Consider the following 24,599-nt stretch of genomic DNA (forward strand, 5'->3'; position numbering starts at 1 on the left):
GTTTTAAGATTCTTACTGGTCAGATATATTCTTGGGCGGTGAATAGGGGGTGTTGAGTCCAGTTCACTGAGCGAGGAGTAGGTCTTGTCTATTACATATTGGGTTTATGGAACGGTATCTGAGCTAATTTGAAAGCCTTGTTTTATGCATCACCCCACCTCACCTTTCCCGTTAAGCAGCCATAGTGTGTTTTCTAAACGTGTGACTCTCTTCGGTTTTGTAATTCAGTTCAAGTGTAGCGGTTTTTACATTCCCTCTATAAGTGATATCTTATGACAAGTGTCTTTTTCTGTGTGCCTTATTTCACTTAGAATCGTCGTACCTAAATCCTCTCATCATGCTGCTACTAGCCTTATGACGTTGATTTCATGGCTGAGTGATATGCCATTGTACACAAGGACCACAACTTCTTTATCCATTTTTCTCTTTCCTGGGATATTTAAGGTGTAACGAAGTGGAGGTTCTTGTCAAGAGAGCAGCCCTACACTTTGGGGTGCCTGTGTCTTGCTGATTTTGAGTTTTCCCAATTTATACGCCCATGAGTGGAAGTGCCCTATGCTCTCTAAGCTGAGTTTTTTAGATGTTTCAGGACACACCGTACACTTCTCCAGAGTGGCTGTTGGCAATTTACATCCCGCCCATCAGCGTAGCAAGGCTCCCATTTCTCCATGGCCTGTCCTGCATTGCTGGTTTTGACACTTCATTCAGCATGGCCCTTTTGACCGCTGGGAAGCGAGACTTCTTTGTAGCGCTGATTTGCCTTTCCAGGCTGCTTGGTTGGCCAAAAAGGGCGTATGCGTTTTTTCCTGAATATATTCAGGAAAAAACGCATACGCCCTTTTTGGCCAAGGGCATCATTGTCGAGGTTTGGCCGCTTTTCCTGTGCTTTCAAGGCGATTCGAATCTACCTCCTGAAATCTGTTTCCTGCAATTCTGCCTTGCTTTCAAATCCTCTTCGTTGCCTTCCCTCAATATATTTGTGGACGAGAGTTATCATTTATAACTCTGCAGGTTTGTGAATTGCAGTGCCCCTGAGCTCCATTTTTCACCTGGCTTTCCTGGGAGCTGGCCCCAAAAGCGCAGGATTGCTTCAGGCCCTGTTCTGGTTCCGGGCGGCAGGCTGAGCCTGTGGTTAATTCTTCTTCCTGGTGGGAAAATAGAGTGACCTGTGCCTGTCCCAACACCTAGAGCTAGTCTGTCATTGGTTCCCCCTCTGACCGTTCATCCTCAGGAGAAATCGCAACCTGTACGGAACAGGAGGTTAAAGGTGCTGAGTCTCCAAGGAGGGAGATTGCTAGTAAAGCGGCTGGAATGGCGAACCCGAGCACAAGGAGATGAGAAATGAGGTGCGTTTTAGAAACCTTTCCCGATCACACGGTGTACCATCTTCTGGGTTTCTCATGCATGTTTTCGATGTAGGAAGATGCCCTTGAACCTGGAGATTTGGGACCCATGGGATGGGTACCACGCAGTATCACTTTAAAGGGTCTGCGTTTGCTCACCCAACCTCACCAAACCTCTCAGCCCCAAGAGTGTCCACCCTTACGTCTCCATCAGCTGTGGGTCTAGATATGGTCAATCCAGGTGGCATCACAGCCCCTGACCGAATTTTGTAAGAATTTCTCTCTCTTTCACTGTCTTTGTTTCACGGGTTTTTAAAAGGAATTGATTATTGTAATGGGGTTTGGCTGCTTTTCACTGCTGTGTTTATGCCGCTTTACACCCACTTGACTCACTTACAGAGAGATATCAATACATAGGTTTTAAGATTCTTACTGGTCAGATATATTCTTGGGCGGTGAATAGGGGGTGTTGAGTCCAGTTCACTGAGCGAGGAGTAGGTCTTGTCTATTACATATTGGGTTTATGGAACGGTATCTGAGCTAATTTGAAAGCCTTGTTTTATGCATCACCCCACCTCACCTTTCCCGTTAAGCAGCCATAGTGTGTTTTCTAAACGTGTGACTCTCTTCGGTTTTGTAATTCAGTTCAAGTGTAGCGGTTTTTACATTCCCTCTATAAGTGATATCTTATGACAAGTGTCTTTTTCTGTGTGACTTATTTCACTTAGAATCGTCGTACCTAAATCCTCTCATCATGCTGCTACTAGCCTTATGACGTTGATTTTATGGCTGAGTGATATTCCATTGTACATAAGGACCACAACTTCTTTATCCATTTTTCTCTTTCCTGGGATATTTAAGGTGCAACGAAGTGGAGGTTCTTGTCAAGAGAGCAGCCCTACACTTTGGGGTGCCTGTGTCTTGCTGATTTTTAGTTTTCCCAATTTATACGCCCATGAGTGGAAGTGCCCTATGCTCTCTAAGCTGAGTTTTTTAGATGTTTCAGGACACACCGTACACTTCTCCAGAGTGGCTGTTGGCAATTTACATCCCGCCCATCAGCGTAGCAAGGCTCCCATTTCTCCATGGCCTGTCCTGCATTGCTGGTTTTGACACTTCATTCAGCATGGCCCTTTTGACCGCTGGGAAGCGAGACTTCTTTGTAGCGCTGATTTGCCTTTCCAGGCTGCTTGGTTGGCCAAAAAGGGCGTATGCGTTTTTTCCTGAATATATTCAGGAAAAAACGCATACGCCCTTTTTGGCCAAGGGCATCATTGTCGAGGTTTGGCCGCTTTTCCTGTGCTTTCAAGGCGATTCGAATCTACCTCCTGAAATCTGTTTCCTGCAATTCTGCCTTGCTTTCAAATCCTCTTCGTTGCCTTCCCTCAATATATTTGTGGACGAGAGTTATCATTTATAACTCTGCAGGTTTGTGAATTGCAGTGCCCCTGAGCTCCATTTTTCACCTGGCTTTCCTGGGAGCTGGCCCCAAAAGCGCAGGATTGCTTCAGGCCCTGTTCTGGTTCCGGGCGGCAGGCTGAGCCTGTGGTTAATTCTTCTTCCTGGTGGGAAAATAGAGTGACCTGTGCCTGTCCCAACACCTAGAGCTAGTCTGTCATTGGTTCCCCCTCTGACCGTTCATCCTCAGGAGAAATCGCAACCTGTACGGAACAGGAGGTTAAAGGTGCTGAGTCTCCAAGGAGGGAGATTGCTAGTAAAGCGGCTGGAATGGCGAACCCGAGCACAAGGAGATGAGAAATGAGGTGCGTTTTAGAAACCTTTCCCGATCACACGGTGTACCATCTTCTGGGTTTCTCATGCATGTTTTCGATGTAGGAAGATGCCCTTGAACCTGGAGATTTGGGACCCATGGGATGGGTACCACGCAGTATCACTTTAAAGGGTCTGCGTTTGCTCACCCAACCTCACCAAACCTCTCAGCCCCAAGAGTGTCCACCCTTACGTCTCCATCAGCTGTGGGTCTAGATATGGTCAATCCAGGTGGCATCACAGCCCCTGACCGAATTTTGTAAGAATTTCTCTCTCTTTCACTGTCTTTGTTTCACGGGTTTTTAAAAGGAATTGATTATTGTAATGGGGTTTGGCTGCTTTTCACTGCTGTGTTTATGCCGCTTTACACCCACTTGACTCACTTACAGAGAGATATCAATACATAGGTTTTAAGATTCTTACTGGTCAGATATATTCTTGGGCGGTGAATAGGGGGTGTTGAGTCCAGTTCACTGAGCGAGGAGTAGGTCTTGTCTATTACATATTGGGTTTATGGAACGGTATCTGAGCTAATTTGAAAGCCTTGTTTTATGCATCACCCCACCTCACCTTTCCCGTTAAGCAGCCATAGTGTGTTTTCTAAACGTGTGACTCTCTTCGGTTTTGTAATTCAGTTCAAGTGTAGCGGTTTTTACATTCCCTCTATAAGTGATATCTTATGACAAGTGTCTTTTTCTGTGTGACTTATTTCACTTAGAATCGTCGTACCTAAATCCTCTCATCATGCTGCTACTAGCCTTATGACGTTGATTTTATGGCTGAGTGATATTCCATTGTACATAAGGACCACAACTTCTTTATCCATTTTTCTCTTTCCTGGGATATTTAAGGTGCAACGAAGTGGAGGTTCTTGTCAAGAGAGCAGCCCTACACTTTGGGGTGCCTGTGTCTTGCTGATTTTTAGTTTTCCCAATTTATACGCCCATGAGTGGAAGTGCCCTATGCTCTCTAAGCTGAGTTTTTTAGATGTTTCAGGACACACCGTACACTTCTCCAGAGTGGCTGTTGGCAATTTACATCCCGCCCATCAGCGTAGCAAGGCTCCCATTTCTCCATGGCCTGTCCTGCATTGCTGGTTTTGACACTTCATTCAGCATGGCCCTTTTGACCGCTGGGAAGCGAGACTTCTTTTTAGCGCTGATTTGCCTTTCCAGGCTGCTTGGTTGGCCAAAAAGGGCGTATGCGTTTTTTCCTGAATATATTCAGGAAAAAACGCATACGCCCTTTTTGGCCAAGGGCATCATTGTCGAGGTTTGGCCGCTTTTCCTGTGCTTTCAAGGCGATTCGAATCTACCTCCTGAAATCTGTTTCCTGCAATTCTGCCTTGCTTTCAAATCCTCTTCGTTGCCTTCCCTCAATATATTTGTGGACGAGAGTTATCATTTATATCTCTGAAGGTTTGTGAATTGCAGTGCCCCTGAGCTCCATTTTTCACCTCGCTTTCCTGGGAGCTGGCCCCAAAAGCGCAGGATTGCTTCAGGCCCTGTTATGGTTCCGGGCGGCAGGCTGAGCCTGTGGTTAATTCTTCTTCTTGGTGGGAAAATAGAGTGACCTGTGCCTGTCCCAACACCTAGAGCTAGTCTGTCATTGGTTCCCCCTCTGACCGTTCATCCTCAGGAGAAATTGCAACCTGTACGGAACAGGAGGTTAAAGGTACTGAGTCTCCAAGGAGGGAGATTGCTAGTAAAGCGGCTGGAATGGCGAACCCGAGCACAAGGAGATGAGAAATGAGGTGCGTTTTAGAAACCTTTCCCGATCACACGGTGTACCATCTTCTGGGTTTCTCATGCATGTTTTCGATGTAGGAATATGCCCTTGAACCTGGAGATTTGGGACCCATGGGATGGGTACCACGCAGTATTACTTTAAAGGGTCTGCGTTTGCTCACCCAACCTCACCAAACCTCTCAGCCCCAAGAGTGTCCACCCTTACGTCTCCATCAGCTGTGGGTCTAGATATGGTCAATCCAGGTGGCATCACAGCCCCTGACCGAATTTTGTAAGAATTTCTCTCTCTTTCACTGTCTTTGTTTCACGGGTTTTTAAAAGGAATTGATTATTGTAATGGGGTTTGGCTGCTTTTCACTGCTGTGTTTATGCCGCTTTACACCCACTTGACTCACTTACAGAGAGATATCAATACATAGCTTTTAAGATTCTTACTGGTCAGATATATTCTTGGGCGGTGAATAGGGGGTGTTGAGTCCAGTTCACTGAGCGAGGAGTAGGTCTTGTCTATTACATATTGGGTTTATGGAACGGTATCTGAGCTAATTTGAAAGCCTTGTTTTATGCATCACCCCACCTCACCTTTCCCGTTAAGCAGCCATAGTGTGTTTTCTAAACGTGTGACTCTCTTCGGTTTTGTAATTCAGTTCAAGTGTAGCGGTTTTTACATTCCCTGTATAAGTGATATCTTATGACAAGTGTCTTTTTTTGTGTGCCTTATTTCACTTAGAATCGTCGTACCTAAATCCTCTCATCATGCTGCTACTAGCCTTATGACGTTGATTTCATGGCTGAGTGATATGCCATTGTACACAAGGACCACAACTTCTTTATCCATTTTTCTCTTTCCTGGGATATTTAAGGTGTAACGAAGTGGAGGTTCTTGTCAAGAGAGCAGCCCTACACTTTGGGGTGCCTGTGTCTTGCTGATTTTTAGTTTTCCCAATTTATACGCCCATGAGTGGAAGTGCCCTATGCTCTCTAAGCTGAGTTTTTTAGATGTTTCAGGACACACCGTACACTTCTCCAGAGTGGCTGTTGGCAATTTACATCCCGCCCATCAGCGTAGCAAGGCTCCCATTTCTCCATGGCCTGTCCTGCATTGCTGGTTTTGACACTTCATTCAGCATGGCCCTTTTGACCGATGGGAAGCGAGACTTCTTTGTAGCGCTGATTTGCCTTTCCAGGCTGCTTGGTTGTCCAAAAAGGGCGTATGCGTTTTTTCCTGAATATATTCAGGAAAAAACGCATACGCCCTTTTTGGCCAAGGGCATCATTGTCGAGGTTTGGCCGCTTTTCCTGTGCTTTCAAGGCGATTCGAATCTACCTCCTGAAATCTGTTTCCTGCAATTCTGCCTTGCTTTCAAATCCTCTTCGTTGCCTTCCCTCAATATATTTGTGGACGAGAGTTATCATTTATAACTCTGCAGGTTTGTGAATTGCAGTGCCCCTGAGCTCCATTTTTCACCTCGCTTTCCTGGGAGCTGGCCCCAAAAGCGCAGGATTGCTTCAGGCCCTGTTCTGGTTCCGGGCGGCAGGCTGAGCCTGTGGTTAATTCTTCTTCCTGGTGGGAAAATAGAGTGACCTGTGCCTGTCCCAACACCTAGAGCTAGTCTGTCATTGGTTCCCCCTCTGACCGTTCATCCTCAGGAGAAATTGCAACCTGTACGGAACAGGAGGTTAAAGGTGCTGAGTCTCCAAGGAGGGAGATTGCTAGTAAAGCGGCTGGAATGGCGAACCCGAGCACAAGGAGATGAGAAATGAGGTGCGTTTTAGAAACCTTTCCCGATCACACGGTGTACCATCTTCTGGGTTTCTCATGCATGTTTTCGATGTAGGAAGATGCCCTTGAACCTGGAGATTTGGGACCCATGGGATGGGTACCACGCAGTATCACTTTAAAGGGTCTGCGTTTGCTCACCCAACCTCACCAAACCTCTCAGCCCCAAGAGTGTCCACCCTTACGTCTCCATCAGCTGTGGGTCTAGATATGGTCAATCCAGGTGGCATCACAGCCCCTGACCGAATTTTGTAAGAATTTCTCTCTCTTTCACTGTCTTTGTTTCACGGGTTTTTAAAAGGAATTGATTATTGTAATGGGGTTTGGCTGCTTTTCACTGCTGTGTTTATGCCGCTTTACACCCACTTGACTCACTTACAGAGAGATATCAATACATAGCTTTTAAGATTCTTACTGGTCAGATATATTCTTGGGCGGTGAATAGGGGGTGTTGAGTCCAGTTCACTGAGCGAGGAGTAGGTCTTGTCTATTACATATTGGGTTTATGGAACGGTATCTGAGCTAATTTGAAAGCCTTGTTTTATGCATCACCCCACCTCACCTTTCCCGTTAAGCAGCCATAGTGTGTTTTCTAAACGTGTGACTCTCTTCGGTTTTGTAATTCAGTTCAAGTGTAGCGGTTTTTACATTCCCTCTATAAGTGATATCTTATGACAAGTGTCTTTTTCTGTGTGCCTTATTTCACTTAGAATCGTCGTACCTAAATCCTCTCATCATGCTGCTACTAGCCTTATGACGTTGATTTCATGGCTGAGTGATATGCCATTGTACACAAGGACCACAACTTCTTTATCCATTTTTCTCTTTCCTGGGATATTTAAGGTGTAACGAAGTGGAGGTTCTTGTCAAGAGAGCAGCCCTACACTTTGGGGTGCCTGTGTCTTGCTGATTTTTAGTTTTCCCAATTTATACGCCCATGAGTGGAAGTGCCCTATGCTCTCTAAGCTGAGTTTTTTAGATGTTTCAGGACACACCGTACACTTCTCCAGAGTGGCTGTTGGCAATTTACATCCCGCCCATCAGCGTAGCAAGGCTCCCATTTCTCCATGGCCTGTCCTGCATTGCTGGTTTTGACACTTCATTCAGCATGGCCCTTTTGACCGATGGGAAGCGAGACTTCTTTGTAGCGCTGATTTGCCTTTCCAGGCTGCTTGGTTGGCCAAAAAGGGCGTATGCGTTTTTTCCTGAATATATTCAGGAAAAAACGCATACGCCCTTTTTGGCCAAGGGCATCATTGTCGAGGTTTGGCCGCTTTTCCTGTGCTTTCAAGGAGATTCGAATCTACCTCCTGAAATCTGTTTCCTGCAATTCTGCCTTGCTTTCAAATCCTCTTCGTTGCCTTCCCTCAATATATTTGTGGACGAGAGTTATCATTTATAACTCTGCAGGTTTGTGAATTGCAGTGCCCCTGAGCTCCATTTTTCACCTCGCTTTCCTGGGAGCTGGCCCCAAAAGCGCAGGATTGCTTCAGGCCCTGTTCTGGTTCCGGGCGGCAGGCTGAGCCTGTGGTTAATTCTTCTTCCTGGTGGGAAAATAGAGTGACCTGTGCCTGTCCCAACACCTAGAGCTAGTCTGTCATTGGTTCCCCCTCTGACCGTTCATCCTCAGGAGAAATTGCAACCTGTACGGAACAGGAGGTTAAAGGTGCTGAGTCTCCAAGGAGGGAGATTGCTAGTAAAGCGGCTGGAATGGCGAACCCGAGCACAAGGAGATGAGAAATGAGGTGCGTTTTAGAAACCTTTCCCGATCACACGGTGTACCATCTTCTGGGTTTCTCATGCATGTTTTCGATGTAGGAAGATGCCCTTGAACCTGGAGATTTGGGACCCATGGGATGGGTACCACGCAGTATCACTTTAAAGGGTCTGCGTTTGCTCACCCAACCTCACCAAACCTCTCAGCCCCAAGAGTGTCCACCCTTACGTCTCCATCAGCTGTGGGTCTAGATATGGTCAATCCAGGTGGCATCACAGCCCCTGACCGAATTTTGTAAGAATTTCTCTCTCTTTCACTGTCTTTGTTTCACGGGTTTTTAAAAGGAATTGATTATTGTAATGGGGTTTGGCTGCTTTTCACTGCTGTGTTTATGCCGCTTTACACCCACTTGACTCACTTACAGAGAGATATTAATACATAGGTTTTAAGATTCTTACTGGTCAGATATATTCTTGGGCGGTGAATAGGGGGTGTTGAGTCCAGTTCACTGAGCGAGGAGTAGGTCTTGTCTATTACATATTGGGTTTATGGAACGGTATCTGAGCTAATTTGAAAGCCTTGTTTTATGCATCACCCCACCTCACCTTTCCCGTTAAGCAGCCATAGTGTGTTTTCTAAACTTGTGACTCTCTTCGGTTTTGTAATTCAGTTCAAGTGTAGCGGTTTTTACATTCCCTCTATAAGTGATATCTTATGACAAGTGTCTTTTTCTGTGTGACTTATTTCACTTAGAATCGTCGTACCTAAATCCTCTCATCATGCTGCTACTAGCCTTATGACGTTGATTTTATGGCTGAGTGATATTCCATTGTACATAAGGACCACAACTTCTTTATCCATTTTTCTCTTTCCTGGGATATTTAAGGTGCAACGAAGTGGAGGTTCTTGTCAAGAGAGCAGCCCTACACTTTGGGGTGCCTGTGTCTTGCTGATTTTTAGTTTTCCCAATTTATACGCCCATGAGTGGAAGTGCCCTATGCTGTCTAATGTGAGTTTTTTAGATGTTTCAGGACACACCGTTTACTTCTCCAGAGTGGCTGTTGGCAATTTACATCCCGCCCATCAGCGTAGCAAGGCTCCCATTTCTCCATGGCCTGTCCTGCATTGCTGCTTTTGACACTTCATTCAGCATGGCCCTTTTGACCGATGGGAAGCGAGACTTCTTTGTAGTGCTGATTTGCCTTTCCAGGCTGCTTGGTTGGCCAAAAAGGGCGTATGCGTTTTTTCCTGAATATATTCAGGAAAAAACGCATACGCCCTTTTAGGCCAAGGGCATCATTGTCGAGGTTTGGCCGCTTTTCCTGTGCTTTCAAGGCGATTCGAATCTACCTCCTGAAATCTGTTTCCTGCAATTCTGCCTTGCTTTCAAATCCTCTTCGTTGCCTTCCCTCAATATATTTGTGGACGAGAGTTATCATTTATATCTCTGAAGGTTTGTGAATTGCAGTGCCCCTGAGCTCCATTTTTCACCTGGCTTTCCTGGGAGCTGGCCCCAAAAGCGCAGGATTGCTTCAGGCCCTGTTCTGGTTCCGGGCGGCAGGCTGAGCCTGTGGTTAATTCTTCTTCCTGGTGGGAAAATAGAGTGACCTGTGCCTGTCCCAACACCTAGAGCTAGTCTGTCATTGGTTCCCCCTCTGACCGTTCATCCTCAGGAGAAATTGCAACCTGTACGGAACAGGAGGTTAAAGGTGCTGAGTCTCCAAGGAGGGAGATTGCTAGTAAAGCGGCTGGAATGGCGAACCCGAGCACAAGGAGATGAGAAATGAGGTGCGTTTTAGAAACCATTCCCGATCACACGGTGTACCATCTTCTGGGTTTCTCATGCATGTTTTCGATGTAGGAAGATGCCCTTGAACCTGGAGATTTGGGACCCATGGGATGGGTACCACGCAGTATTACTTTAAAGGGTCTGCGTTTGCTCACCCAACCTCACCAAACCTCTCAGCCCCAAGAGTGTCCACCCTTATGTCTCCATCAGCTGTGGGTCTAGATATGGTCAATCCTAGTGGCATCACAGCCCCTGACCGAATTTTGTAAGAATTTCTCTCACTGTCTTTGTTTCACGGGTTTTTAAAAGGAATTGATTATTGTAATGGGGTTTGGCTGCTTTTCACTGCTGTGTTTATGCCGCTTTACACCCACTTGACTCACTGACAGAGAGATATCAATACATAGGTTTTAAGATTCTTACTGGTCAGATATATTCTTGGGCGGTGAATAGGGGGTGTTGAGTCCAGTTCACTGAGCAAGGAGTAGGTCTTGTCTATTACATATTGGGTTTATGGAACGGTATCTGAGCTAATTTGAAACCCTTGTTTTATGCATCACCCCACCTCACCTTTCCCGTTAAGCAGCCATAGTGTGTTTTCTAAACGTGTGACTCTCTTCGGTTTTGTAATTCAGTCCAAGTGTAGCGGTTTTTACATTCCCTCTATAAGTGATATCTTATGACAAGTGTCTTTTTCTGTGTGACTTATTTCACTTAGAATCGTCGTACCTAAATCCTCTCATCATGCTGCTACTAGCCTTATGACGTTGATTTCATGGCTGAGTGATATGCCATTGTACATAAGGACCACAACTTCTTTATCCATTTTTCTCTTTCCTGGGATATTTAAGGTGCAACGAAGTGGAGGTTCTTGTCAAGAGAGCAGCCCTAAACTTTGGGGTGCCTGTGTCTTGCTGATTTTTAGTTTTCCCAATGTATACGCCCATGAGTGGAAGTGCACTATGCTCTCTAAGCTGAGTTTTTTAGATGTTTCAGGACACACCGTACACTTCTCCAGAGTGGCTGTTGGCAATTTACATCCCGCCCATCAGCGTAGCAAGGCTCCCATTTCTCCATGGCCTGTCCTGCATTGCTGGTTTTGACACTTCATTCAGCATGGCCCTTTTGACCGATGGGAAGCGAGACTTCTTTGTAGCGCTGATTTGCCTTTCCAGGCTGCTTGGTTGGCCAAAAAGGGCGTATGCGTTTTTTCCTGAATATGTTTAGGAAAAAACGCATACGCCCTTTTTGGCCAAGGGCATCATTGTCGAGGTTTTGCCGCTTTTCCTGTGCTTTCAAGGCGATTCGAATCTACCTCCTGAAATCTGTTTCCTGCAATTCTGCCTTGCTTTCAAATCCTCTTCGTTGCCTTCCCTCAATATATTTGTGGACGAGAGTTATCATTTATAACTCTGAAGGTTTGTGAATTGCAGTGCCCCTGAGCTCCATTTTTCACCTCGCTTTCCTGGGAGCTGGCCCCAAAAGCGCAGGATTGCTTCAGGCCCTGTTCTGGTTCCGGGCGGCAGGCTGAGCTTGTGGTTAATTCTTCTTCCTGGTGGGGAAATAGAGTGACCTGTGCCTGTCCCAACACCTAGAGCTAGTCTGTCATTGGTTCCCCCTCTGACCGTTCATCCTCAGGAGAAATTGCAACCTGTACGGAACAGGAGGTTAAAGGTGCTGATTCTCCAAGGAGGGAGATTGCTAGTAAATCGGCTGGAATGGCGAACCCGAGCACAAGGAGATGAGAAATGAGGTGCGTTTTAGAAACCTTTCCCGATCACACGGTGTACCATCTTCTGGGTTTCTCATGCATGTTTTCGATGTAGGAAGATGCCCTTGAACCTGGAGATTTGGGACCCATGGGATGGGTACCACGCAGTATTACTTTAAAGGGTCTGCGTTTGCTCACCCAACCTCACCAAACCTCTCAGCCCCAAGAGTGTCCACCCTTATGTCTCCATCAGCTGTGGGTCTAGATATGGTCAATCCAGGTGGCATCACAGCCCCTGACCGAATTTTGTAAGAATTTCTCTCTCTTTCACTGTCTTTGTTTCACGGGTTTTTAAAAGGAATTGATTATTGTAATGGGGTTTGGCTGCTTTTCACTGCTGTGTTTATGCCGCTATACACCCACTTGACTCACTTACAGAGAGATATCAATACATAGGTTTTAAGATTCTTACTGGTCAGATATATTCTTGGGCGGTGAATAGGGGGTGTTGAGTCCAGTTCACTGAGCGAGGAGTAGGTCTTGTCTATTACATATTGGGTTTATGGAACGGTATCTGAGCTAATTTGAAAGCCTTGTTTTATGCATCACCCCACCTCACCTTTCCCGTTAAGCAGCCATAGTGTGTTTTCTAAACGTGTGACTCTCTTCGGTTTTGTAATTCAGTTCAAGTGTAGCGGTTTTTACATTCCCTCTATAAGTGATATCTTATGACAAGTGTCTTTTTCTGTGTGACTTATTTCACTTTGAATCGTAGTACCTAAATCCTCTCATCATGCTGCTACTAGCCTTATGACGTTGATTTCATGGCTGAGTGATATGCCATTGTACATAAGGACCACAACTTCTTTATCCATTTTTCTCTTTCCTGGGATATTTAAGGTGCAACGAAGTGGAGGTTCTTGTCAAGAGAGCAGCCCTACACTTTGGGGTGCCTGTGTCTTGCTGATTTTTAGTTTTGCTAATGTATACGCCCATGAGTGGAAGTGCACTATGCTCTCTAAGCTGAGTTTTTTAGATGTTTCAGGACACACCGTACACTTCTCCAGAGTGGCTGTTGGCAATTTACATCCCGCCCATCAGCGTAGCAAGGCTCCCATTTCTCCATGGCCTGTCCTGCATTGCTGGTTTTGACACTTCATTCAGCATGGCCCTTTTGACCGCTGGGAAGCGAGACTTCTTTTTAGCGCTGATTTGCCTTTCCAGGCTGCTTGGTTGGCCAAAAAGGGCGTATGCGTTTTTTCCTGAATATATTCAGGAAAAAACGCATACGCCCTTTTTGGCCAAGGGCATCATTGTCGAGGTTTGGCCGCTTTTCCTGTGCTTTCAAGGCGATTCGAATCTACCTCCTGAAATCTGTTTCCTGCAATTCTGCCTTGCTTTCAAATCCTCTTCGTTGCCTTCCCTCAATATATTTGTGGACGAGAGTTATCATTTATATCTCTGAAGGTTTGTGAATTGCAGTGCCCCTGAGCTCCATTTTTCACCTCGCTTTCCTGGGAGCTGGCCCCAAAAGCGCAGGATTGCTTCAGGCCCTGTTATGGTTCCGGGCGGCAGGCTGAGCCTGTGGTTAATTCTTCTTCTTGGTGGGAAAATAGAGTGACCTGTGCCTGTCCCAACACCTAGAGCTAGTCTGTCATTGGTTCCCCCTCTGACCGTTCATCCTCAGGAGAAATTGCAACCTGTACGGAACAGGAGGTTAAAGGTACTGAGTCTCCAAGGAGGGAGATTGCTAGTAAAGCGGCTGGAATGGCGAACCCGAGCACAAGGAGATGAGAAATGAGGTGCGTTTTAGAAACCTTTCCCGATCACACGGTGTACCATCTTCTGGGTTTCTCATGCATGTTTTCGATGTAGGAATATGCCCTTGAACCTGGAGATTTGGGACCCATGGGATGGGTACCACGCAGTATTACTTTAAAGGGTCTGCGTTTGCTCACCCAACCTCACCAAACCTCTCAGCCCCAAGAGTGTCCACCCTTACGTCTCCATCAGCTGTGGGTCTAGATATGGTCAATCCAGGTGGCATCACAGCCCCTGACCGAATTTTGTAAGAATTTCTCTCTCTTTCACTGTCTTTGTTTCACGGGTTTTTAAAAGGAATTGATTATTGTAATGGGGTTTGGCTGCTTTTCACTGCTGTGTTTATGCCGCTTTACACCCACTTGACTCACTTACAGAGAGATATCAATACATAGCTTTTAAGATTCTTACTGGTCAGATATATTCTTGGGCGGTGAATAGGGGGTGTTGAGTCCAGTTCACTGAGCGAGGAGTAGGTCTTGTCTATTACATATTGGGTTTATGGAACGGTATCTGAGCTAATTTGAAAGCCTTGTTTTATGCATCACCCCACCTCACCTTTCCCGTTAAGCAGCCATAGTGTGTTTTCTAAACGTGTGACTCTCTTCGGTTTTGTAATTCAGTTCAAGTGTAGCGGTTTTTACATTCCCTGTATAAGTGATATCTTATGACAAGTGTCTTTTTTTGTGTGCCTTATTTCACTTAGAATCGTCGTACCTAAATCCTCTCATCATGCTGCTACTAGCCTTATGACGTTGATTTCATGGCTGAGTGATATGCCATTGTACACAAGGACCACAACTTCTTTATCCATTTTTCTCTTTCCTGGGATATTTAAGGTGTAACGAAGTGGAGGTTCTTGTCAAGAGAGCAGCCCTACACTTTGGGGTGCCTGTGTCTTGCTGATTTTTAGTTTTCCCAATTTATACGCCCATGAGTGGAAGTGCCCTATGCTCTCTAAGCTGAGTTTTTTAGATGTTTCAGGACACACCGTACACTTCTCCAGAGTGGCTGTTGGCAATTTACATCCCGCCCATCAGCGTAGCAAGGCTCCCATTTCTCCATGGCCTGTCCTGCATTGCTGGTTTTGACACTTCATTCAGCATGGCCCTTTTGACCGATGGGAAGCGAGACTTCTTTGTAGCGCTGATTTGCCTTTCCAGGCTGCTTGGTTGTCCAAAAAGGGCGTATGCGTTTTTTCCTGAATATATTCAGGAAAAAACGCATACGCCCTTTTTGGCCAAGGGCATCATTGTCGAGGTTTGGCCGCTTTTCCTGTGCTTTCAAGGCGATTCGAATCTACCTCCTGAAATCTGTTTCCTGCAATTCTGCCTTGCTTTCAAATCCTCTTCGTTGCCTTCCCTCAATATATTTGTGGACGAGAGTTATCATTTATAACTCTGCAGGTTTGTGAATTGCAGTGCCCCTGAGCTCCATTTTTCACCTCGCTTTCCTGGGAGCTGGCCCCAAAAGCGCAGGATTGCTTCAGGCCCTGTTCTGGTTCCGGGCGGCAGGCTGAGCCTGTGGTTAATTCTTCTTCCTGGTGGGAAAATAGAGTGACCTGTGCCTGTCCCAACACCTAGAGCTAGTCTGTCATTGGTTCCCCCTCTGACCGTTCATCCTCAGGAGAAATTGCAACCTGTACGGAACAGGAGGTTAAAGGTGCTGAGTCTCCAAGGAGGGAGATTGCTAGTAAAGCGGCTGGAATGGCGAACCCGAGCACAAGGAGATGAGAAATGAGGTGCGTTTTAGAAACCTTTCCCGATCACACGGTGTACCATCTTCTGGGTTTCTCATGCATGTTTTCGATGTAGGAAGATGCCCTTGAACCTGGAGATTTGGGACCCATGGGATGGGTACCACGCAGTATCACTTTAAAGGGTCTGCGTTTGCTCACCCAACCTCACCAAACCTCTCAGCCCCAAGAGTGTCCACCCTTACGTCTCCATCAGCTGTGGGTCTAGATATGGTCAATCCAGGTGGCATCACAGCCCCTGACCGAATTTTGTAAGAATTTCTCTCTCTTTCACTGTCTTTGTTTCACGGGTTTTTAAAAGGAATTGATTATTGTAATGGGGTTTGGCTGCTTTTCACTGCTGTGTTTATGCCGCTTTACACCCACTTGACTCACTTACAGAGAGATATCAATACATAGCTTTTAAGATTCTTACTGGTCAGATATATTCTTGGGCGGTGAATAGGGGGTGTTGAGTCCAGTTCACTGAGCGAGGAGTAGGTCTTGTCTATTACATATTGGGTTTATGGAACGGTATCTGAGCTAATTTGAAAGCCTTGTTTTATGCATCACCCCACCTCACCTTTCCCGTTAAGCAGCCATAGTGTGTTTTCTAAACGTGTGACTCTCTTCGGTTTTGTAATTCAGTTCAAGTGTAGCGGTTTTTACATTCCCTCTATAAGTGATATCTTATGACAAGTGTCTTTTTCTGTGTGCCTTATTTCACTTAGAATCGTCGTACCTAAATCCTCTCATCATGCTGCTACTAGCCTTATGACGTTGATTTCATGGCTGAGTGATATGCCATTGTACACAAGGACCACAACTTCTTTATCCATTTTTCTCTTTCCTGGGATATTTAAGGTGTAACGAAGTGGAGGTTCTTGTCAAGAGAGCAGCCCTACACTTTGGGGTGCCTGTGTCTTGCTGATTTTTAGTTTTCCCAATTTATACGCCCATGAGTGGAAGTGCCCTATGCTCTCTAAGCTGAGTTTTTTAGATGTTTCAGGACACACCGTACACTTCTCCAGAGTGGCTGTTGGCAATTTACATCCCGCCCATCAGCGTAGCAAGGCTCCCATTTCTCCATGGCCTGTCCTGCATTGCTGGTTTTGACACTTCATTCAGCATGGCCCTTTTGACCGATGGGAAGCGAGACTTCTTTGTAGCGCTGATTTGCCTTTCCAGGCTGCTTGGTTGGCCAAAAAGGGCGTATGCGTTTTTTCCTGAATATATTCAGGAAAAAACGCATACGCCCTTTTTGGCCAAGGGCATCATTGTCGAGGTTTGGCCGCTTTTCCTGTGCTTTCAAGGAGATTCGAATCTACCTCCTGAAATCTGTTTCCTGCAATTCTGCCTTGCTTTCAAATCCTCTTCGGTGCCTTCCCTCAATATATTTGTGGACGAGAGTTATCATTTATAACTCTGCAGGTTTGTGAATTGCAGTGCCCCTGAGCTCCATTTTTCACCTCGCTTTCCTGGGAGCTGGCCCCAAAAGCGCAGGATTGCTTCAGGCCCTGTTCTGGTTCCGGGCGGCAGGCTGAGCCTGTGGTTAATTCTTCTTCCTGGTGGGAAAATAGAGTGACCTGTGCCTGTCCCAACACCTAGAGCTAGTCTGTCATTGGTTCCCCCTCTGACCGTTCATCCTCAGGAGAAATTGCAACCTGTACGGAACAGGAGGTTAAAGGTGCTGAGTCTCCAAGGAGGGAGATTGCTAGTAAAGCGGCTGGAATGGCGAACCCGAGCACAAGGAGATGAGAAATGAGGTGCGTTTTAGAAACCTTTCCCGATCACACGGTGTACCATCTTCTGGGTTTCTCATGCATGTTTTCGATGTAGGAAGATGCCCTTGAACCTGGAGATTTGGGACCCATGGGATGGGTACCACGCAGTATCACTTTAAAGGGTCTGCGTTTGCTCACCCAACCTCACCAAACCTCTCAGCCCCAAGAGTGTCCACCCTTACGTCTCCATCAGCTGTGGGTCTAGATATGGTCAATCCAGGTGGCATCACAGCCCCTGACCGAATTTTGTAAGAATTTCTCTCTCTTTCACTGTCTTTGTTTCACGGGTTTTTAAAAGGAATTGATTATTGTAATGGGGTTTGGCTGCTTTTCACTGCTGTGTTTATGCCGCTTTACACCCACTTGACTCACTTACAGAGAGATATCAATACATAGGTTTTAAGATTCTTACTGGTCAGATATATTCTTGGGCGGTGAATAGGGGGTGTTGAGTCCAGTTCACTGAGCGAGGAGTAGGTCTTGTCTATTACATATTGGGTTTATGGAACGGTATCTGAGCTAATTTGAAAGCCTTGTTTTATGCATCACCCCACCTCACCTTTCCCGTTAAGCAGCCATAGTGTGTTTTCTAAACTTGTGACTCTCTTCGGTTTTGTAATTCAGTTCAAGTGTAGCGGTTTTTACATTCCCTCTATAAGTGATATCTTATGACAAGTGTCTTTTTCTGTGTGACTTATTTCACTTAGAATCGTCGTACCTAAATCCTCTCATCATGCTGCTACTAGCCTTATGACGTTGATTTTATGGCTGAGTGATATTCCATTGTACATAAGGACCACAACTTCTTTATCCATTTTTCTCTTTCCTGGGATATTTAAGGTGCAACGAAGTGGAGGTTCTTGTCAAGAGAGCAGCCCTACACTTTGGGGTGCCTGTGTCTTGCTGATTTTTAGTTTTCCCAATTTATACGCCCATGAGTGGAAGTGCCCTATGCTGTCTAATGTGAGTTTTTTAGATGTTTCAGGACACACCGTTTACTTCTCCAGAGTGGCTGTTGGCAATTTACATCCCGCCCATCAGCGTAGCAAGGCTCCCATTTCTCCATGGCCTGTCCTGCATTGCTGCTTTTGACACTTCATTCAGCATGGCCCTTTTGACCGATGGGAAGCGAGACTTCTTTGTAGTGCTGATTTGCCTTTCCAGGCTGCTTGGTTGGCCAAAAAGGGCGTATGCGTTTTTTCCTGAATATATTCAGGAAAAAACGCATACGCCCTTTTAGGCCAAGGGCATCATTGTCGAGGTTTGGCCGCTTTTCCTGTGCTTTCAAGGCGATTCGAATCTACCTCCTGAAATCTGTTTCCTGCAATTCTGCCTTGCTTTCAAATCCTCTTCGTTGCCTTCCCTCAATATATTTGTGGACGAGAGTTATCATTTATATCTCTGAAGGTTTGTGAATTGCAGTGCCCCTGAGCTCCATTTTTCACCTGGCTTTCCTGGGAGCTGGCCCCAAAAGCGCAGGATTGCTTCAGGCCCTGTTCTGGTTCCGGGCGGCAGGCTGAGCCTGTGGTTAATTCTTCTTCCTGGTGGGAAAATAGAGTGACCTGTGCCTGTCCCAACACCTAGAGCTAGTCTGTCATTGGTTCCCCCTCTGACCGTTCATCCTCAGGAGAAATTGCAACCTGTACGGAACAGGAGGTTAAAGGTGCTGAGTCTCCAAGGAGGGAGATTGCTAGTAAAGCGGCTGGAATGGCGAACCCGAGCACAAGGAGATGAGAAATGAGGTGCGTTTTAGAAACCATTCCCGATCACACGGTGTACCATCTTCTGGGTTTCTCATGCATGTTTTCGATGTAGGAAGATGCCCTTGAACCTGGAGATTTGGGACCCATGGGATGGGTACCACGCAGTATTACTTTAAAGGGTCTGCGTTTGCTCACCCAACCTCACCAAACCTCTCAGCCCCAAGAGTGTCCACCCTTATGTCTCCATCAGCTGTGGGTCTAGATATGGTCAATCCTAGTGGCATCACAGCCCCTGACCGAATTTTGTAAGAATTTCTCTCACTGTCTTTGTTTCACGGGTTTTTAAAAGGAATTGATTATTGTAATGGGGTTTGGCTGCTTTTCACTGCTGTGTTTATGCCGCTTTACACCCACTTGACTCACTGACAGAGAGATATCAATACATAGGTTTTAAGATTCTTACTGGTCAGATATATTCTTGGGCGGTGAATAGGGGGTGTTGAGTCCAGTTCACTGAGCAAGGAGTAGGTCTTGTCTATTACATATTGGGTTTATGGAACGGTATCTGAGCTAATTTGAAACCCTTGTTTTATGCATCACCCCACCTCACCTTTCCCGTTAAGCAGCCATAGTGTGTTTTCTAAACGTGTGACTCTCTTCGGTTTTGTAATTCAGTCCAAGTGTAGCGGTTTTTACATTCCCTCTATAAGTGATATCTTATGACAAGTGTCTTTTTCTGTGTGACTTATTTCACTTAGAATCGTCGTACCTAAATCCTCTCATCATGCTGCTACTAGCCTTATGACGTTGATTTCATGGCTGAGTGATATGCCATTGTACATAAGGACCACAACTTCTTTATCCATTTTTCTCTTTCCTGGGATATTTAAGGTGCAACGAAGTGGAGGTTCTTGTCAAGAGAGCAGCCCTAAACTTTGGGGTGCCTGTGTCTTGCTGATTTTTAGTTTTCCCAATGTATACGCCCATGAGTGGAAGTGCACTATGCTCTCTAAGCTGAGTTTTTTAGATGTTTCAGGACACACCGTACACTTCTCCAGAGTGGCTGTTGGCAATTTACATCCCGCCCATCAGCGTAGCAAGGCTCCCATTTCTCCATGGCCTGTCCTGCATTGCTGGTTTTGACACTTCATTCAGCATGGCCCTTTTGACCGATGGGAAGCGAGACTTCTTTGTAGCGCTGATTTGCCTTTCCAGGCTGCTTGGTTGGCCAAAAAGGGCGTATGCGTTTTTTCCTGAATATGTTTAGGAAAAAACGCATACGCCCTTTTTGGCCAAGGGCATCATTGTCGAGGTTTGGCCGCTTTTCCTGTGCTTTCAAGGCGATTCGAATCTACCTCCTGAAATCTGTTTCCTGCAATTCTGCCTTGCTTTCAAATCCTCTTCGTTGCCTTCCCTCAATATATTTGTGGACGAGAGTTATCATTTATAACTCTGAAGGTTTGTGAATTGCAGTGCCCCTGAGCTCCATTTTTCACCTCGCTTTCCTGGGAGCTGGCCCCAAAAGCGCAGGATTGCTTCAGGCCCTGTTCTGGTTCCGGGCGGCAGGCTGAGCTTGTGGTTAATTCTTCTTCCTGGTGGGGAAATAGAGTGACCTGTGCCTGTCCCAACACCTAGAGCTAGTCTGTCATTGGTTCCCCCTCTGACCGTTCATCCTCAGGAGAAATTGCAACCTGTACGGAACAGGAGGTTAAAGGTGCTGATTCTCCAAGGAGGGAGATTGCTAGTAAATCGGCTGGAATGGCGAACCCGAGCACAAGGAGATGAGAAATGAGGTGCGTTTTAGAAACCTTTCCCGATCACACGGTGTACCATCTTCTGGGTTTCTCATGCATGTTTTCGATGTAGGAAGATGCCCTTGAACCTGGAGATTTGGGACCCATGGGATGGGTACCACGCAGTATTACTTTAAAGGGTCTGCGTTTGCTCACCCAACCTCACCAAACCTCTCAGCCCCAAGAGTGTCCACCCTTATGTCTCCATCAGCTGTGGGTCTAGATATGGTCAATCCAGGTGGCATCACAGCCCCTGACCGAATTTTGTAAGAATTTCTCTCTCTTTCACTGTCTTTGTTTCACGGGTTTTTAAAAGGAATTGATTATTGTAATGGGGTTTGGCTGCTTTTCACTGCTGTGTTTATGCCGCTATACACCCACTTGACTCACTTACAGAGAGATATCAATACATAGGTTTTAAGATTCTTACTGGTCAGATATATTCTTGGGCGGTGAATAGGGGGTGTTGAGTCCAGTTCACTGAGCGAGGAGTAGGTCTTGTCTATTACATATTGGGTTTATGGAACGGTATCTGAGCTAATTTGAAAGCCTTGTTTTATGCATCACCCCACCTCACCTTTCCCGTTAAGCAGCCATAGTGTGTTTTCTAAACGTGTGACTCTCTTCGGTTTTGTAATTCAGTTCAAGTGTAGCGGTTTTTACATTCCCTCTATAAGTGATATCTTATGACAAGTGTCTTTTTCTGTGTGACTTATTTCACTTTGAATCGTAGTACCTAAATCCTCTCATCATGCTGCTACTAGCCTTATGACGTTGATTTCATGGCTGAGTGATATGCCATTGTACATAAGGACCACAACTTCTTTATCCATTTTTCTCTTTCCTGGGATATTTAAGGTGCAACGAAGTGGAGGTTCTTGTCAAGAGAGCAGCCCTACACTTTGGGGTGCCTGTGTCTTGCTGATTTTTAGTTTTGCTAATGTATACGCCCATGAGTGGAAGTGCACTATGCTCTCTAAGCTGAGTTTTTTAGATGTTTCAGGACACACCGTACACTTCTCCAGAGTGGCTGTTGGCAATTTACATCCCGCCCATCAGCGTAGCAAGGCTCCCATTTCTCCATGGCCTGTCCTGCATTGCTGGTTTTGACACTTCATTCAGCATGGCCCTTTTGACCGCTGGGAAGCGAGACTTCTTTTTAGCGCTGATTTGCCTTTCCAGGCTGCTTGGTTGGCCAAAAAGGGCGTATGCGTTTTTTCCTGAATATATTCAGGAAAAAACGCATACGCCCTTTTTGGCCAAGGGCATCATTGTCGAGGTTTGGCCGCTTTTCCTGTGCTTTCAAGGCGATTCGAATCTACCTCCTGAAATCTGTTTCCTGCAATTCTGCCTTGCTTTCAAATCCTCTTCGTTGCCTTCCCTCAATATATTTGTGGACGAGAGTTATCATTTATATCTCTGAAGGTTTGTGAATTGCAGTGCCCCTGAGCTCCATTTTTCACCTCGCTTTCCTGGGAGCTGGCCCCAAAAGCGCAGGATTGCTTCAGGCCCTGTTATGGTTCCGGGCGGCAGGCTGAGCCTGTGGTTAATTCTTCTTCTTGGTGGGAAAATAGAGTGACCTGTGCCTGTCCCAACACCTAGAGCTAGTCTGTCATTGGTTCCCCCTCTGACCGTTCATCCTCAGGAGAAATTGCAACCTGTACGGAACAGGAGGTTAAAGGTACTGAGTCTCCAAGGAGGGAGATTGCTAGTAAAGCGGCTGGAATGGCGAACCCGAGCACAAGGAGATGAGAAATGAGGTGCGTTTTAGAAACCTTTCCCGATCACACGGTGTACCATCTTCTGGGTTTCTCATGCATGTTTTCGATGTAGGAATATGCCCTTGAACCTGGAGATTTGGGACCCATGGGATGGGTACCACGCAGTATTACTTTAAAGGGTCTGCGTTTGCTCACCCAACCTCACCAAACCTCTCAGCCCCAAGAGTGTCCACCCTTACGTCTCCATCAGCTGTGGGTCTAGATATGGTCAATCCAGGTGGCATCACAGCCCCTGACCGAATTTTGTAAGAATTTCTCTCTCTTTCACTGTCTTTGTTTCACGGGTTTTTAAAAGGAATTGATTATTGTAATGGGGTTTGGCTGCTTTTCACTGCTGTGTTTATGCCGCTTTACACCCACTTGACTCACTTACAGAGAGATATCAATACATAGCTTTTAAGATTCTTACTGGTCAGATATATTCTTGGGCGGTGAATAGGGGGTGTTGAGTCCAGTTCACTGAGCGAGGAGTAGGTCTTGTCTATTACATATTGGGTTTATGGAACGGTATCTGAGCTAATTTGAAAGCCTTGTTTTATGCATCACCCCACCTCACCTTTCCCGTTAAGCAGCCATAGTGTGTTTTCTAAACGTGTGACTCTCTTCGGTTTTGTAATTCAGTTCAAGTGTAGCGGTTTTTACATTCCCTGTATAAGTGATATCTTATGACAAGTGTCTTTTTTTGTGTGCCTTATTTCACTTAGAATCGTCATACCTAAATCCTCTCATCATGCTGCTACTAGCCTTATGACGTTGATTTCATGGCTGAGTGATATGCCATTGTACACAAGGACCACAACTTCTTTATCCATTTTTCTCTTTCCTGGGATATTTAAGGTGTAACGAAGTGGAGGTTCTTGTCAAGAGAGCAGCCCTACACTTTGGGGTGCCTGTGTCTTGCTGATTTTTAGTTTTCCCAATTTATACGCCCATGAGTGGAAGTGCCCTATGCTCTCTAAGCTGAGTTTTTTAGATGTTTCAGGACACACCGTACACTTCTCCAGAGTGGCTGTTGGCAATTTACATCCCGCCCATCAGCGTAGCAAGGCTCCCATTTCTCCATGGCCTGTCCTGCATTGCTGGTTTTGACACTTCATTCAGCATGGCCCTTTTGACCGATGGGAAGCGAGACTTCTTTGTAGCGCTGATTTGCCTTTCCAGGCTGCTTGGTTGTCCAAAAAGGGCGTATGCGTTTTTTCCTGAATATATTCAGGAAAAAACGCATACGCCCTTTTTGGCCAAGGGCATCATTGTCGAGGTTTGGCCGCTTTTCCTGTGCTTTCAAGGCGATTCGAATCTACCTCCTGAAATCTGTTTCCTGCAATTCTGCCTTGCTTTCAAATCCTCTTCGTTGCCTTCCCTCAATATATTTGTGGACGAGAGTTATCATTTATAACTCTGCAGGTTTGTGAATTGCAGTGCCCCTGAGCTCCATTTTTCACCTCGCTTTCCTGGGAGCTGGCCCCAAAAGCGCAGGATTGCTTCAGGCCCTGTTCTGGTTCCGGGCGGCAGGCTGAGCCTGTGGTTAATTCTTCTTCCTGGTGGGAAAATAGAGTGACCTGTGCCTGTCCCAACACCTAGAGCTAGTCTGTCATTGGTTCCCCCTCTGACCGTTCATCCTCAGGAGAAATTGCAACCTGTACGGAACAGGAGGTTAAAGGTGCTGAGTCTCCAAGGAGGGAGATTGCTAGTAAAGCGGCTGGAATGGCGAACCCGAGCACAAGGAGATGAGAAATGAGGTGCGTTTTAGAAACCTTTCCCGATCACACGGTGTACCATCTTCTGGGTTTCTCATGCATGTTTTCGATGTAGGAAGATGCCCTTGAACCTGGAGATTTGGGACCCATGGGATGGGTACCACGCAGTATCACTTTAAAGGGTCTGCGTTTGCTCACCCAACCTCACCAAACCTCTCAGCCCCAAGAGTGTCCACCCTTACGTCTCCATCAGCTGTGGGTCTAGATATGGTCAATCCAGGTGGCATCACAGCCCCTGACCGAATTTTGTAAGAATTTCTCTCTCTTTCACTGTCTTTGTTTCACGGGTTTTTAAAAGGAATTGATTATTGTAATGGGGTTTGGCTGCTTTTCACTGCTGTGTTTATGCCGCTTTACACCCACTTGA

Source organism: Eschrichtius robustus, chromosome 8 (assembly GCF_028021215.1).
Source record: "Eschrichtius robustus isolate mEscRob2 chromosome 8, mEscRob2.pri, whole genome shotgun sequence".
In the NCBI taxonomy this organism is placed as follows: Eukaryota; Metazoa; Chordata; class Mammalia; order Artiodactyla; family Eschrichtiidae; genus Eschrichtius; species Eschrichtius robustus.